Source organism: Equus przewalskii, chromosome 4 (genome assembly GCF_037783145.1).
Source record: "Equus przewalskii isolate Varuska chromosome 4, EquPr2, whole genome shotgun sequence".
Classification (NCBI taxonomy): Eukaryota; Metazoa; Chordata; class Mammalia; order Perissodactyla; family Equidae; genus Equus; species Equus przewalskii.
Genome location: NC_091834.1, coordinates 73,096,485 through 73,110,822, shown reverse-complemented (window position 1 = coordinate 73,110,822; position 14,338 = coordinate 73,096,485). Strand labels below are relative to the sequence as shown.

General features: G+C 36.1%; 1 long non-coding RNA gene across 2 annotated transcripts in view; it reads right to left on the bottom strand.

Annotated features, from left to right (window-relative positions):
- Window positions 1-12,241, bottom strand: part of LOC139082890 (uncharacterized) — a 38,175-nt gene extending 25,934 nt beyond the window's left edge. For both annotated transcript variants that reach the window (XR_011539234.1, XR_011539233.1), the window contains exon 1: window positions 12,078-12,241. This is a non-coding gene — a long non-coding RNA (uncharacterized lncRNA). The remainder of the gene's footprint in view (window positions 1-12,077) is intronic.
- Between the last annotated feature and the right edge of the window lie 2,097 nt (window positions 12,242-14,338).

Genomic DNA, 14,338 nt, shown 5'->3' with positions numbered 1-14,338 from the left:
ACTGAATTTGCTTGGCACCCTTGTTTGTTGTTTAGTGACTTAACTGGACTAGGTTTGTGAAGTCTGTATTTTTGGTTGTGTGCAGGCATTGAAATCTCTGCTCAGTAAGCTTAGTGGTCAGTTAATGATGAGACAGAGATTATCTTACATGTCTTGAATTAATCATCCTCCCAGCCTTTGCCCAGTGGTTGTCTGTGTGTTTGACGGCATACTTCAATGCTCCAGCAGGCGGTCTACAACTCTGCATTAGCCTTCTATTCCTGCTCATGGAGAGCCTCAAGATCTAATGGTGAGCAATTAGGGTGTTCTCAGCCTTTCCTTAAGGTGTGCACAGCTCTGTACATGTGCTTGGCGTCCTAGATTCTCAGGAATATATCAGAGCTTTAGAGAGTCACTTATGGAAATATCATCCCCCAGATTTTCCTTTTAAGATTTTTGGTCAGCCTCTTAGTAGCTAGTATCCCAGCTCAGGCTGCTTTAAAGTTAAGTAATTACCAGTGATTACTTTCAAGAAATGCTCTGGGAATATGACTGTTCACACAGAGCAAGCTCCGAGTCGGATCAAATAAGGTCGACCTTGAGAATGGAGGTTTTCAGGGAGCTTCCAAATTGTTCTTGGAATAGGGCTTTTGAGGATCTTCAAACCCATCTGTCTTTTCCAGTGGCTACCAGGTTGCTAATTTTTACAGCCACCATAATTGAAGCTGCTGGTTTTCAAGAGTGCTGTGGACCTGGGGAGGGGAGAATGTGATAGGGAAAATTAAAATGACACAGAGCTCTCTGTTCTTATCGAAATTCAGCTGTTTTTCTTGATAATTGCTCCTTGGATTGTTGCAAGCCTTTGGTTAAATTTGCATGGTTCTGAAAAGTTGATTTGGATAATTTTTGCCAGTGGAGGAGCAGATTTTTCAGACATTCTTTTCCCATCATTCCCAATGTGCTTCTCTTAATTTACTTCTAATATAAATTATTCTGTTCCAAATTTAAATTGATTTAAGCTGTTTAAACTGTGATATTTAGAATATGCTAGAAATTGCATAATTTATAACTACTTAAGCTTATGAAAATTATGAAAAGTTTTAGATGAAAGCTTAAAAATTGCCAAGTGGTACATAGTTTTTTACAGTTCTTCTTGGGGTAAATCAGCAAAACATATTTGAAGACTATGTTGATAGGAAATGAGTTTGAAGGACCCATTTGAAAAGGAATGAGAATATCGTAAGTAGTCATTATCCAGACTGGAACAGCAAAACACAAAGTTCTTTTAACTTCTCTGTTTAAAACTGTATCTGTGTTGAAGGGTATATATATATATATATATATATATATATATATATATATATATAAAACATATACATAATGTGATATATATATTTTTATATATATATATATAAGGTATGAATCAGGATAGAAAAAATTTGAAGCAAAGAAGAGAATGAGGAGGGAAGCACTGTGATTGGAGATTGAAGCTTGTGGACAGGGGCAAGTGGGAAATCCTTATGGCAGGGGGTCAAGTATCTTTTAAGAAAAGGGATTTTTAAAAGTCACACTTTAGTTTCTTGTATGTGAATACCCAAGCTCTTAAGTCCTTACCAAAAACATTTGAAAAACAAACAAAACAAATATGGAAAAGTGAGAGCCAACATATAGAAACTTCTAGTATTCCCCGGAAGGTGGCTTCAACCCTGTGTCCCTGGTGCGGCACTCTCTACGAGTCTAACCGTACAACTGGGTCCCCATACAAGATGGACAGTTTGTACCCTCTCTTGGAAGGATGCGATGCTTCTACAGTAGTGTATTTGGAATCCCATCACTAGAGCCCTCCAATTCATTGAAGGTTCCAAAGAATGCAACTTGAAATCTAAAAACAATTATGATGAATTTGAGGAACTTCAGTATTAATTTAGCATTGAGTCCCGTGAGCTGGATGCTGCTTACTCAAAATGGTTTGGCAGAGAGTGTATGTACTATGATCCTTGTGGTTGGAATCTTCTTCTCAACAAAGCAGCACACATGGATGAAAGAAATGCTTTGATGGACTTTTGGAGAAGGATTCAGTTTCATCTTTGTCTATGACTACATGCCCAGAATCATATAGACAAAGACTTCACAATTTAGCTAATGTTCCACGATTGAAATTAAGTGCCTTGGTTCTCCTCATTGACTCTCAGAAGTGGACTGAATCCAGGAAGCACTGTGCCTTTGCATTGCCAAAACAGAGTTTCAGTGTGTCCAGCCAAATGCTCCCAGAACACCAGCAGAGCCGCAGAGAATTGGAAAACACCTTGAGAATAGTGAGATCCCTTAATGATTCCTCCCTGAAGTCCTTAGCTGTGGAAAATCCATTTTCTGATCTTTACTGTCAAAAGAGTAATGGGTAATGTACCTACACCTATATTTGGTGGAATGAAAATTTTCTCCCTTTAGATATAAAACAACTAAGTTTTAACACATGTAATTTTTTGCAGCTATGGCATTTCTTAAAAATTTTTCACCATAATGTGCCAGATAAATTTAATTCCCAATGAGTGATTTATAGCACACAAACACTTCACTATACCTGAGAGTCAAATTAAATTGACTAGCCACACACTGCTAGCTTTAAACCAAAGATTATAAAATATCTTGCTTCCCAGCAAGGTAAATAATTTCAGCTTTAATCATTGTGTGTTGTCCCCTTCAAGCCTTTGAAATATTGTATCTCTCCACACAATCTACATTAGGACACAAACTCACTCACCCTCACGCTCATGGAAGTTAATATTTTACTCATCTTGTTCCTTTAGTCTAAATACCCTTCCTCTAAATTTTAAATCTCATCCCTTAAATCTGGGCTCTAGTGCTCATTCCTCCATACACTCCATAAGTCAATTGGAGGCAATCTACCCCCACTAATGCAAAGCTGTTTTTTTTTCTTTTTTTTCTGAGGAAGATTCACCCTGAGCTAGCATCTGTAGCCAGTTTTCCTCTTTTTTTTTTTTTTTTTTTGCTTTAGGAAGATGAGCCCTGAACAAACATCTGTGCGATTCATCCTCTGTGTTGTATGTGGGTCGCTGCCACAGCATGGCTGATGAGAAGCACAGGTTCGTGACTGGGCCGTGAACCCATGAACCTGGGCCGCCGAAGCAGAGCATGCCAAACCCAATCACTACACCACAGGGCTGGCCTCAGTGCAAAGCTTTTTGAAAGCAGAGATTGTTTCTCATCTATCTGCATTTCTCAGCAATTAGTTCCTAAATTTGGTGATTTGCCAACAGAAAAACGCCCAAAATCTAGACTTCCATGGAAAATGAGTGGGGGGAAAGTTCCAATTACTCTCCATTTTTATATTTTGTATTAGAACTTTATGGAGAAAACTAAGAAAATCAAAAAGGTGAAAAACACTGGACTGAGGCCTGTGTAGTACTGAGCTCAGATTTCATACAGAGGCTTTAACTGCGTAAATTTGCTATACTCTTGGAGTAGCAAAGACTTTAACAACGTGCACATAGGTTTTGACTAATTGGAGTAAATTGACAGGTTACTTTAATTGAAGAAGTTAGTATATCGTTTTGAGTTAAACTCTTATTTGGTGTCTAGAAAGCCAATAACAAAGGGAATTGACTGAACTTTTCAACTTTTCACTGTTTATTTAGACGTTGTATAGACATAGCCAAAAGGAAATCTCTCCAAAAATACCTCAAAGAAATTTTTTCTTCAACTGCATAAGATCATGAGAAAATAAAATCCCTCTGTTCTCAAATGACGCTTTCAAGTTATAGGAGTATAGTTCGGGAAATCAGTTCAGCCATGGATTATCAAAACAACAGAAATATAAACCAGATAGCAATTTATGATATTTGCTGAAATAAATTGACTCTGATTCAAACTGTCAGCTGGGTTCTTTGACACTGAAAATAAAGTACCAAACGTACTAATGTAGAAAACTTTAGCAATGAAAAACATGACCTTCCCTTTTATAATATTATCTTACTATGAATTGAACTGATTGATAAATGAAGTTCAAATTGGCTCTTTTTGCATGAATTCAATCCTGAGTCAAAAGTGCTTTCAAAGTTTTCACACACCTTTTCTGCCGGCACATTCATTTTATCCTTTTAGAAACCATTTTGCAGTCATTCCTAGTTGACTCTGCTGAGCTCCATAACGCTGGAATTCTCTCGCTCTGTTCCCTTTGAAGAGAGTGGTTCATCTGACTTGATCTGGATCTTGGGTGAGATGAGTGCATTTTGTTTGTTTGTTGTTTACCCTAAAAGTTCTCATTCGTATGGCTAGTTTAGTGCCAAAATTAAAATCTTAAATGGACTGGAGGCGGTTCAGGTGCAGTAAGTTAAAAGAATATGCAAGGTAGAGCCATGTGCCAGGATAGGCTTGTGTACCTCAATGACTGGCATCAAAAAGGGCCCATCCCCTTGAACGCTGCCCTTCTGTGTCAGCCTAAGCTGTGTTGAGACACTTTCAGCTGAAGGGTTCTGCCCAAGGTGGTGACCTGCAGTCCCCAAGGTTCGAAGTTGTCTTATGGATAGGAAACCATTTCCTGTTTCCTGTATCCCCCATCTCCCCGCCCATATATCAGCATTTAGTTTGAAAGAATGAAGCAGAGACCTTACAAATGCCTAAAGACCAGAAATTCTGTCAAGGGGAAAAAGAAGTAGAAAAGAGAAGAAAGAGAAGAAATCCCCAAATCCCTGCACATGCAGAAGCTTTCTTATTTTTTTCCACTTCTAAAGAAGATGAGTCAAATAAGAGCCCATTCAAAACCACATGAGTAAAAATGAAGTTGTGTGTTTTTTACATCCTTCAGAACAGGCTAGGGGATGAAAATGAGGGCGAGTTCCCTATAGTCAAACATGCCCAGAAGTAGCAAACTTTGACTTAGCCACGAGCCAAATAAGCTGCTCCTGAATAATCAGGTCTTGGTTTAAATCCGTAGAGATGTCCTTTTCATGTGTGAGGTGGACTTTTGATTTCATCTCTGGGACAAAGTTTGAAGTTATTTTGTGACTCTGGCATAGAAAATGAAGGAAACCCTTGTAATGGACGGCTTATGTAGGCTTATTATGAGTGTGTGTTTAACTCCCTCATGTGAATTATATTTTGAATCATTACTACTCGAGAGTCACAGGGTTTCATCTGCTTAAGCTCAAGACACCTGTGTGGGAAAGCGTTCTAAAGTCAACTCTCCAGGCAAATATCACTTTAATACTTGAGAACCTAAATACAAATTTTATACAGGAAATTAGAGCTTTCTAGCCTTCTTTCTCTTGATTCTATCACATTGAATTAACAGACATAGTAACAGACCTATATTTATATCAAACGAATATTTTTTTTTAATTCATAGCAGAGGACAAGAGCCAGAATTCAGCTCTTTTGTTTTTTTGCAATGGAAAGAAAGATCCATGAGACAGAGGAATAAGATCAAGTCTTATTCCATGACATAAAATGGATCAGAGGTAGCAAAAACATAGATGTTCAGTGAACACTGAAAGCATGAATGACACCAGGATGCTGATTACAGTGCATCCCTTTCCTTTTCCCTGGACTTACCGTATTGGACTGATAAACTTACATGAATACTTTTCCCAAGTCTTCCCTCAAGTGGATAGTTTGCCACAGATAATTCCATCCAAAATACCCACTATTACAAATGGATTCCAAGCATTTAAACTTTCCACTGACTCCTGAACCTGAAACATTTTCAGTCCTACTTTTGGCAGAGTGATAAATCTTTCTAAGGGTGTTCTAAAGGAAACCAGGGAACTTTAGAATTAGCTTTAATCCCCTTGTGCTCTGCAATAAGGTTCTTACAGGGAAATACCCACATAGCAGGTCGATGTAGAATGAAAATTTAAAAAATACCAAATCCCATGCATGTTCATAGTGGAAACCTGAGTGAACAAAGCAGGACTACATTCTTGTCTAGCCCAAACAAGTTCCTATAATGAAATATCATAAGCTATGGGAAAAAGAGACTTTGTTATGGAAGGAGAATGGCTTTGGAAGATGATTGTTCTGTAGAATTTTATCTCCAATAATATTTGTGGCTTTGGAAGATGATTGTTCTGTAGAATTTTATCTCCAATAATATTTGTGTACATTTGGCCATGTGAGTATATGAATTTGTATATTCTTAAGAGTGGAGATTGTCTAATTTTGGGCAAAAATAAATGTAGCAGTAATATTAATAAGAGGATTTTATTTATTATGCAAAGTATATTTTGCAAAATACACAGCTAACTGCTAAGGTCATTGGTAGAACTAATAAATTCCAATCCAAAATGTGCACGGGGGTCTTTTGCAGGAATGTGCCATGGTCTTAATTTAAGAGCCTGACCTCAGCAATGGAAGTAATAATGCTTACTCCACTGCAGGGGTATAGCAAAGCCTAACCACAGAGGCAGTCATCATGCCTTTTAAAAGGATAAAAGAACAGATCAACATTAATTTTGTCTTTTTAGTGGCAGGGATTTTGCTTCTGATAAAAACTCCCAGTTATCAGAAGAGAATCCTTTAATTAATAATCCATTGCTAAAACAAATATATATATGTATAAGTATATATGTGTGTGTGTGTATGTAAAGCATTGTAATAGTGGAATACATTTTTAAGTGGTCTCATCTTTCCCCTTTCTTAGTTCCTTTGTGTCGGAAAGTAGGCGTATCCCACAAAGTGTGTCACTATTAGTTCTAGAAGTAATAACACGGTCCTTAGTCACTACAGTAAGACCTCTGTGGTAACAGTGTTGATCTTCAGCACTGCCCAATGCAAGAATGCCACCCTCTGTCTAGGAACATACCTTTTATCCAAGTATACATAAGATCAAACCAAACAATAACCAACAAAAGATCAATATCATAGTGACCCAAGCTAAATTTCTATGGCAGATTCATTTTTTCTACCTTTAAAAGTACAATTATTCTTTTTGGTTAAAATTATGCAGCCCTTAAGTAACTCTGAGTAAATGACTTATGTGCCATTAAGAGGTTTCTTGAAAGTTTTCATTAGCTGTGGAATAAAATAGCTTTAAGCTTTAGAATGTTCTACTCAGTTGGAGACTCTCATGTCTTTGTGATATTCTGGTGACAATTTTTATTCTAAGTGTCAAAAACAACTCTGCTATCTGGAACAAGTCGTATAGTATTCTCTCCTTTTAATATTCTAATCGTGAGGTGTGAAGTGAAATGGTTGCACAGTGTAATGGTGGTAAAGAAGTGGAGTGTCAATGAGACGGGGAAGGTGACAGACTCGGAATAGGTCCCCGAGGTGCTCTCCAAGTGCACTGGATAAAGATTCCCCTGGGAAAATTTTCTCATTAGTTCTCAGACACAGTTCAGTAATTCAATAGCACCAGGTTACCATTAGTCACAAGACCAAAATATGTTACTTTCCATGCTTTAGTTCCTTTATTTGTATATGTCATTTTCAGACTGAAAATTATGAGCCCTGCTCTCATGGAAAGCCAGTTAGTAAGTTGTTTACATACTGAAGTACGATACATGACAAGCAGGTTCTGAGGAGTTTTTTATTTTTGAGGTAGGAAGTACCTTCAAAGGAAAGTAGATATTTTAAATGATTCTAATGATACTTCCCTAAACAACTGTCAATTCCTTTATACCAGAATTACTAAACATGTGCACACACACACGCACGCACGCACACACACATGCATGCACAGACATTTTCTAAGAAAATCAGGGAAGCATTCAGACATAGTTGTTAAAGAAGAGATCACATTTTCAAAAAGCTCTCCCATCCTTATTTATGCTACTTATAAAGTAAACTTTTGTCACTGCTTGGAGGGAGTCTGTTTTTAAAACCAATTACCCTCTAGTGACTATTTTCTCTGTTTCAGAAATTATAACGTTCTTCTTTCTAAAATCAGAAAATATTGAATGATGTACTACGCTAAAATATTCACATTTTGTACTACAACAGAGAGGAAATCCTTAAAGACCCTGGCTATTAGTTAATTTTCTATGTAATTCCTGAGTAAAGTTATTACAGTGCATAGATTATAATTCTACGTTTTATTTTTCGCTGTCATAAGCGATATGACCCTTTTTCTGCGCTATGCCAGCTAACTGCACTCCCACTCAACAAGGAAGGCCTAATGGGCTAGGGGGTTGTCTGCCTCATTACTCACTGGGTCAGAAAGAAAGGAGTATCCACTCCCATTGGTCATTTAAAGCCTCTTGGTTATGTTAGGGAAGCAATAATGAAAGGTGTGAAAATGAAAATTAGATGCTACGCTAACAGATTGCTGTAGATTTTTGTATTTCATAAGACAATTCATAGTATTTTACTTTGCAGGTTTTGCAATGATGGTCATTCTTATGTTTAAAAGATAACTAGTGTATGTTGTTGCAAAAACATACTCCATTTACTTTGTAATATATTCCAGTGAAAATATAATTTAAATGAATCCACCTAAATGTCATGACAGAGTGGAAGAGGAAGTTAATCTTTGGTAATGCTAACTATATGTTTCTTACAAAAATAAAATGTGATGAGTAAACTACAAGAGGAAGTTATCTATTTATTAGAAATGAAGATGAGACATAGGAAGACTAGACTTTTCCAAATGAATTGGTTAAAAACACTTCCTGATAGAAACGCACTCTTATTAAAACATTAATGATCAGGATTCCAAGCAAATCATCAAACGCTTCTGATTGTGTGCTACCCATTGAGTTGTTGTTGAATTAGGAATTGTAAATATTTATAAGTGATTCATATTAAAGAAGTTGTCAGCTGCAGCTACTGTCCTTCACCTTCTGTCATCCCAACCATCAAGGGGGCTCACTCAATCACTTTCTTCTCAGACTACCTTTCTTCCCCAGAATACGCAATTCCCCAAACACAACAAAATATAAATGAATAGAAAGTGCTAATGACGCATGATTGCCAAGAGGTATTAAGTTTTTAAAGGTCCTTTGCTGACTAAATTTTAAATGAGCAAAATCATGAAATTTATTTCCCAAGGCAATGATCTTTATATTTTTAATAGATGTCCACTGAAAGGAAATATATATTGTCTTCTGGTCTGTCTACTTTCTTATGGTAGGAGTCGTATCAGCTTTTAAAGTCCCAAGAATATGTAGTTTACTCCATGTTTACTTATTAGATTCTATACTCATAAAAGCTAGACTAATGAAAAAACTACATTCTAATTAAAAGGAAAAATGGCTTGAAATTATAAGATTTGGAAACCGTTCTGTGTTATTTCAAAGTTTGAAGGTATATTTTAAATCTTTAGAATCAGATCGATGTTGTTTTCAACAATTAAATCAAAATCTTTAGGATTAGCAAATAATTTAGAACAGTGCCAAATCTTATGATTTTCTACTGTTAGCCCATAAAATTGCCTTGGAAATGCCACTGTGATGACAAAAACTGTCGTTTCTAATGACTGGCGCAATCTAAGCTTACAATTTCTTTACGATTTTTGACTCGGATTGGCTATAGCATATTTCTGCTGACATTGTATTTGTGGTATGTTTTCATATCTGAGAAGAATCTTTTCAAAGTAAGAGAGGTGGATGGTCCCTGAAATCATAGCTTATAGGTTCAGATTTTTAGAAGCAAGTGTAAAAAGTTTTCATTGTTTGTTAATTTAATCTTTGTTTTAGAAAAATAAAGCTTTTGCTTAAATTGTATGTTGTGAAGAATTGCTTACATGTATATATAACAGTATACACAAAAGTCAAAATCAATAATGGAAACTTAAGCAAAATATGTAAGGAGTATTTTTTGATCAAATAATCAGATCTTACTGAAAGGAGGCCCTTTAATAAGAATTCAGTGACTTTCTCAGATTCTGATATAAGTAAGCTAGTGGCAATGTGTTAACCTTTCTGTAAGTATCTGTCTTGTCCTTTTTAAAAAATTTCTATATGAAATAGCTTTTAAGAATCTTTTAGCAATTTCCTGTGGTGTTCTTTATTATCACTGTAGCACTGTGACTTACACACGCTCCCAGTGACACTCACGAGCAAGCAGATTCTGTACACACGTAAACACACGAGAACGTCAGGGCCCACTCAGCAGCTGTGCTCTTGTGTGGGAATCATATCACTTTTTCTGGAACACTGAAGGCATGACTTTCAAGTAGTTTTAAATTTCAAATCAGCTTAGTTCATATTTAATCCAGACATGTTGGTTTAACACCAAGCCACACCAGCCCTTTTAAAGTTCAGTGGCTGTGATATAAAATTCTTCACTGTGTTGCACCAATAAATTGAGAATTGCAGCATAATTCTCCACTATCACCGGAACCGTTGTGAAATAGAAATAAAGGCTTTGATATAGGTCCTCACTCAGGTGCACACTCTTTCACAGTTACGTACAAAGTGTGTGTTCACCAAAATTAATGAAAACCCACATGGATGGTGCATGGTTTATGGAAGTAAGTGGTAAAAAAAAATCAACTCCTCCATTTTTTTTCCTGTTGGTCACTTTACATGCCAATAGATTAAAAGACTCTGAATTCCTTTTCTCTGAGGACCACCTTTATAACTGAGTTTAGTTTTTTTATTTTTTTAAACTAAGCAGCCAAAAGAAAGAGGCACTTGACACCTCCAGCAAGTATCTCAGTTCTTTTCATATTGTCAATAGCTCCACTGATAGCACTGTTCTTTTGACAGCTAAAAGCAGATGTGGGGGTTAAGTATGGGAGCAATTCAAATGTCCATAGTAAACTGCAGGGGGGCAGAGAGAGCTCAGAGAGCAGCAGCTTTAAAGTAATTGACTAATACAGTAAGGATATTAAAGTCATTTAGTGCCAAAAGGGAACACACTGATCCCTGACCCTCAGCCACTTTGGAGTAATCTAGTATTCAATCCAGCGTGTAATGACTGCCAGGCCTGTCAATCCTCCAGGCTCTCCAGTCAAATGCCTGTGGCTACTATTGGCTTATGGTAAAAGGACAGAAATGCAAGGAAATGCCTCTCAATCAGCCTATGATGTGATAATGTTATTGCTCCAATGTATTCTATATTGTCCCTGCATAGTTTAATCTGTTGAGACCCATGTCAAAAATTGCCCTTGTTCCCCAGAGGTCTTTACTCAACCTTTTAGTAATACAAGTGGATTTGAAAGGAAAGGGAGTATCTTATTTGATGAATTGTTTCCAGCTAATATATATATATAAAAAATAAGAGGTCAACTGTGGCTTAAAGGCTATCCTTGCAAGATATAAATTAGAAGTGTGTTGGTAATCTGATTTGCAAACCCTTGTTCTTTTACTCCAATGGGCAAAATATTTTACAATACAAAATATTGACACAGAAACTTATTTACATGGTGGCTGATTCATATTCAGTAAGCATGCCAAAAGGAGTTTTAACAGGGGAAGATGTCAGAAAAAAAGATTCACTTGTTTCTGTCACTTTGAGCCAGTAAGAGTTGGCCAACTTCTGGGAAGCTTGCATTTTAAATGAGGTGTTTTGCATTTGGAAAATATAATTATTGCTACAGGCTGCAAATGAAAAAAACCTAAGAGAGAGTACAGGAAATTGCCATTTTTTGTTATTTTGATTTTGCTAATTAAGGCACTAAAAATTGCCCCATATAGAGTCCCTATAGTTGCAAAATCAAAATGAGATAATAATTATTCAAATCTTATTTTATTATCTTACAAAGAGTCTTTGTATTTCTCAGTCATTCCTCCGTTTACTTTTCCAAACCTACTATATGGAATCTTTGGAAAGAGAAAGCTCCGATGATGATAATACACTATTATTTTCAGAGAACATTCAAGTTACATAGGGGAGAAATTTTGCCTATTTTCTGTTCTGTAGGGATCTGCCCAGCTCTCTACAGGGAAGGTGCTATACAAAATGAGAAACAAAAGTGAACATCTATTTGCTTGTAAGTTTGAAATAACATAGATGTCAAAAACAAATGACTTTCCCCCTCCATCACGTCCTCTTGTCCTTCAGCATTCTAAAATAATTAAGCAATGCATGATTTATTCTAAAACCATTCTGCACATGTTACCTACTTTTCCCACTTGAGATATTCTGAATTTGTGTAACATTTTTGGTAGAATATAAGAGACAGAGGAAAGTCTTACTTTTGTGTTCAGTGAATTCCCAGACCTCGGGGGCAGAGTGAATGTAGGAGGATTCCCATCAGGATATCTTGGGCAATTTTTCATTAGTATCCATGACAAGCTGTTTCACCACAGGCTATTGTTTTCACAGGAAGTTCAAATACAGTAGGATGGGATATAGTGTGCTATTAACACATAATGGTATGATTATTACCTATCTTATATATATGTGACCTTTGTCACCTAGAACATTGGTACTCTTCATTATGATGTACCATTCTGGAATAAGAAGAATGGTTGGATAGCTTTAGAGTTCTTTCTCTAGTTGTCTAATTATCTGTTTAAAGTTTTCAAAGCTTTCCTAAGAGGTGAAATAGAAGGGAAAACCAAATAGGTCAAAGAATCATAGGGCTTCAAAGGACATGGACGTTAATTTGTCTACACCTTCTATGTCCTGGCATCAAAGAGCTAAGCTATTTCAGATGAGGATATATTTTATACAGAATTCCAAAATTCAGCATCATGTATATCTGCAAAAAGCATTATGACTCTAAAGTAATAACTTGATTCTGCAAGCAAAACAAAAAATCGGTCTTTATAGCTACACGTTGTATTATAGCCTTCTTCAATGAGTTGAAACTTTTTTCTTCTATCTCCTTACGAAAATCAGAGAGTCACTTCTTAGTCTTTGTATAATAACCTCATGTTCTTAATGACAGTTGTTAAACATACATTTAGTCTTCTCTAGATGAATGTGAGTAAAGAATCATTCGATTTGGGTTGAGTAGGTTCTTCTTTAGCTTCAGCAGAATTAAGCACATATATCTTATCTTCATTTCTCATAGTCAATATGTGGTTGAAAAAATTTCATTCCTTCAGTAAATATGGAATTTCAGCTCTGTACGTGGCATTATGCCAAGCTCTATAAGGGGTATAAAGAAGAATAAGATGTGATCCCTAATTTCAAAAAGCTTACAGACCAATATGGGAGATGAGATGCTAGACAAATAACTATAGCACACAGTTGAAGGGGGAGAAGTAACTAAAGTTTATTAAGCACCTACAGCTAGCCAGTCAGTCTAAATACCTCCAATTAATGGGCGCAGGATTCTGAGATACTCATTTTCATTTGTTAAGCTGTCTTTACTGAGGCTCAGAAAAGTCACCTTGTTACAAAGCCAGCACTGTATTTGAAACAAGTTCTTTCTGGCTCAGAGGCCTATGCTCTCCCAGCAAGACTGCATCTTTTCCGTAAGAGGAGCAATGATGCTATAATTCCCACATGTGAGGAAAGCTAGCCTATGCTCTTCCAAATTGAAATTCTATTTTTCATTTTAAGGAAAGGTAAGACTTCAAAGGTCAACCATGTGGTGCAGTGCAAGCAAAGTGATCTTTATGTGGGCTCTTCTCTTAGTAAATTGATCTCTAAGGTCATGGGATCAAAAACTGTGTCTTATTGTAATCAGAATATAGCAGGAGTTTAATAAACACTGAACTGGTTAAATGGGTCTACAAAACATCCCTATTCTCCTCAGGCCTGGAATTTTCTTCAGAGATTAACATCCAGCACAACTCCTAGAGAGTGAAGATAATCTTACCAAGGTACAAAGATGTAAAAAGCCCTTAAGCTTATTAGCCATCAAAATGTTTAACCTATTTATATTTATCATGGTTTCTTCCATTTTTTAAATTAAAATATGAGGATAAGATGGCAGAAAACTTAAGTGTATGAAAAAGTAAGTATCATTTTCTGTGAATTTCGTAACTCCACATTTAATGGCAGAATTGTACCAAATGGTTAAAATCAATGGATGATTACTCTACTAACTAGTTATATCAATATTTACATTTCTATTCTTAAAATACTGGCCTAGAAGCTATTATTATTATTAAGGGTCATTATGACAACATAATACTCAAAAACATTTTTTTTGATTATTAAAAACTATGAATAGTATCTCTTTATTCTTTCTCTTTTCTTTAACCTGCCCTGTCTTGTTCTTCAAACTTTTTATTGTAAAGTATAATGCACATTCAGATCATTTGCATAAAACATAAATATAAGGCTCAAAGAATAAGCACAAGTGAGCATCTGAATAACCACCAGGCAGGTCATGAAATACAAAATTGACAGCAATCCAAAAGCAACCTTCGAACCATTGACAATTGCTACTGCCACCTTTTTTTCTTCTTCTCCCACAAAGGTAAGCACTATTCTGACTTCTAACTTTAAAGTTACATTTTGTTTGGTTTTTATACTTTAAATACATGGAATCGATTTT